The following is a 3,610-nucleotide window of genomic DNA, read 5'->3' on the forward strand; positions in this document are numbered from 1 at the left end:
GCTACCACCACAGATAAAAAGGTTTGGGTGGAAAAGAAGCATGGGGTGCTAGCTGAAGGGGAAACAATCTATTCCAAAATTGAATGTAGGTCCTCTAAAGGATGCCTACTAGCTAAAGTAATGGATGAAGAGGAGGAAACAGAAAAGAATTGGAAAAGAGCAAAGAAGGAGAAGAAAGATTAAAAACATTGCTTAGCTTTAGATTTATTAGATTGTTAATTTTTATTTAAAGTTAATTTATTTCAGCCTTATTTAAATTCCACTAACAATGTAATTTTATTTTATAAATGAAATTTCAGCTTTCAATTAAATTGTTACTTTAAATATATTTTATTAAAGCAATGAAAATCGAAAAAAAATTAATTTTCCAGAAATCCTTCGAGTACGGAAGTCGAAATTTTTTCGAAAAACACCGAAATTTGCCCAGATTTTATTACTGAATTGGCGCCAGTGACTGCAGTTTGGCGCTAGCTATTGAGGTTTGGCGCCAGGCGCCAATGCCATCGGCTGGCGCTAATGACCTATTTCTGGCGCCAGACTCTGTTCTGCGACGCCAATAGTTTTCTGGCTTTTTGTTGACTTCTAGTTGATTCTGGAACGCGGAGATGTCGAAAAATAAAGTGGCCGCACTCGTAAAGGGTTGCCTACGTATCCTTTCCTTTGGTATCAGGCCGAACGTAGCTCTCTTGAGTGTCCTACTCAAGTAATTATGGGTAGTATTTTTTAAGTTGGTCAAGATTGGTCATGTTTGAGAATTCATTGCCAACCATGTCAGTTAATTTTGCTGCACCACCTGACAGGATTGTCTTGACAATGTAGGGGCCAGACCAATTAGGTCTAAACTTTCCTCTTGGATCTAAAACATTTTTCCTTAGCGCTTTTAATACCAAATCTCCTACTTTGATATTTCTTGTCTTGACCTTCTTATTAAAATGTCTAGCCATACGAGTTTGATAGCACTGAGTGTGATGTAGAGCTTCTAGTCGTTTTTCGTCGAGTAGGATCAATTCTTCATATCGTGCCCTAGTCCATTCGACTTCATCAAGTTTACTCTCTAGCGCAATGCATAGAGATGGTATTTCTAGTTCGACAGGTTGTACGACATCCATTCCATATACCAAAGAAAATGGTGTATTTCCTGTTGACGTACGGATTGACGTGCGATAACCCCACAGTGTAAAGTGGAGCTTGTCAGGCCAATCTTTATAATTTTCTGTCATCTTCTCAATGATAGTCTTTAAATTCTTATTAGCTGCCTCAACTGCTCCGTTTGCTTGAGGTCTATAAGGGGATGAATGATGATGTTGGATACCATATTTATGTAGCAATTCTTCACATTCGGCTTGAAAGTGAGTTCCATTGTCACTTATCATTTCATGTGGGACCCCATATCGACAAATGATATTTCTCTCGATAAAGAGTGCTACATGTTTTGCAGTGAGTTTAGCATATGATTGCGCTTCAACCCACTTCGTAAAGTAATCAATTGCTACTAGAATAAATTCGTGGCCTCCTGTTCCTAGGGGAGTGATCTTGCCAATTATATCAATTCCCCATGTAGAAAATGGCCATGGTGATGTGTAGGTGTAGAGCAAAGATGGAGGAACGTGTTATAAATTGGCATAAATTTGACACTTAGGACATCTTTTCACGTATTGATGGCAGTCCCTATTCATGGTAGTCCAATAATACCCTTCTCGCATTATTTTCTGGACTAACATTTTGCCATTTATATGAGTTCCACAGATTCCTTCGTGAACCATTCTCATTATTCTTTGTGCATCCACCTTTCCTACGCATAGGAGAGCTCGACCTTTAGGTACCCTTTTATGTAGCTTGTTGTCTATGAGTACATATTGAGAAGCCAAAAGTCTCAAGGCTCGTTTTTCTCTTTTGTCAGCATGAGGAGGGTATTCTCCATTGGTGACATAGTTGAGAATGTCTGTGTACCATGGTTCTTCTTCTTTTTCTTCTTCTTGTTCTTCTTCTTCGTCTTGTACTGGGTCGTCGTCTTCTATAGCCTGTATATACGCTGGTTTGTGCTTTTTTCGATAGTTAGAGGCATTTGCTCGATATCCGTGGGAATCCTAACCATTGAGGCTAATCTTGCCAAGGCATCAGCAAATTGGTTTTCTTCTCTAGGTAGATATGTGTATTCTACCTTCTCTAACTGGTCGGTAAGAGTTTCCAGATAAGTTTGGTAAGGGGCTAGGCTTTCGCTCCTTACTTTCCACCTTTTAGATATTTGATTGATAATCAAATAAGAGTCTCCGAATATCCTTAACTTCTTTACTCCCAATGCCAGGTCTGTTTCAAGGCCTACCACACATGCTTCATATTCAGCAGCATTGTTGGTAACGTCGAAATCAAGCTTTATTGAGATTGGGACGTGTTCTTCTTTAGGTGATACTAGTAGCACTCCGACGCCACATCCCTTTTGGTTTGAGGCTCCGTCGAAATACAAGGTCCAAGTATCATCTTCGGTGACCATTAAATCTTCATCTGGAAATTCATTGTCCTGTATTGGTGTCGAGTCTTCTATTGGAAAGTCTGCCAGAAAGTCTGACACCACAGATCCTTTAATAGCTTTTTGTGGCATAAACCGCACATCGAACTGGGCTAAGTTGACTATCAATCTTGAAATTCGTCCATTGAGTGTTGATTTCTCGAACAGATATTTGAGTGGATCCAATCGGGATACTACGAAAACGGTATGCACCAACATGTAATGTCTCAACTTAGTTGTGGCCCACACCAAAGCGAGGCACAATTTCTCGAGTGGTGTATAGCGTGTTTCGTATTCGAGCATCTTCTTACTTAAGTAATAGATTGCATTCTCTTTTTTTTCTACCTCTTGTGCTAGCATGGCTCCCATTGTCTCTTTGGTAACCGTCAAATATAACCTTAGAGGTATTCCGGGAAGTGCTAGCGCTAATACGAGAGGATTTGCGAGATAGGCTTTGATCCGGTCAAAGGCTTTTTGACACTCATCATCCCATGTTACTGGTACATTCTTCTTGAGCTTTTTGAAGATTGGTTCACATATCGTTGTCAGTTTTGATATGAACCTACTTATGTATTGCAACCGGCCAATGAATCCTCGAATCTGTTTCTCGGTCTTGGGCGGTGGCATCGACATGATTGCTTTAATCTTGGTTGGATCTATCTCTATTCCTCTAGAGCTTATGATGTATCCCAAGAGTTTGCCCGAGGTGACTCCAAAAGCACATTTTGATGGATTCAACCTCATATTGTATTTTCTTAGCCTTTCGAAAAACTTCCTTAGGGCTACTTGATGGCTTGGACGATCCTTTGATTTCACAATCATGTCGTCGACATATACTTCAACTTCTTTGTGCATCATGTCGTGGAGTAAGGCAGTTGCTGCACGTTGGTAAGTAGCACCTGCGTTTTTCAACCCAAATGGCATTACCGTGTAACAGCAAGTGCCCCATGGCGTGATAAAGGTCGTTTTCTCCATGTCTTCTTCCGCCATGAGAATCTGATTGTACCCTGCATATCCGTCCATGAATGAGAGAAGCGCGTGATTTGCCGTGTTGTCTACCAGAATATCGATGTGTGGCAAAGGGAAGTCGTCCTTTGGACTTGC

This window comes from Chenopodium album, chromosome 5, assembly GCF_948465745.1.
Source record: "Chenopodium album chromosome 5, dcCheAlbu1.1, whole genome shotgun sequence".
Lineage (NCBI taxonomy): Eukaryota > Viridiplantae > Streptophyta > Magnoliopsida > Caryophyllales > Amaranthaceae > Chenopodium > Chenopodium album.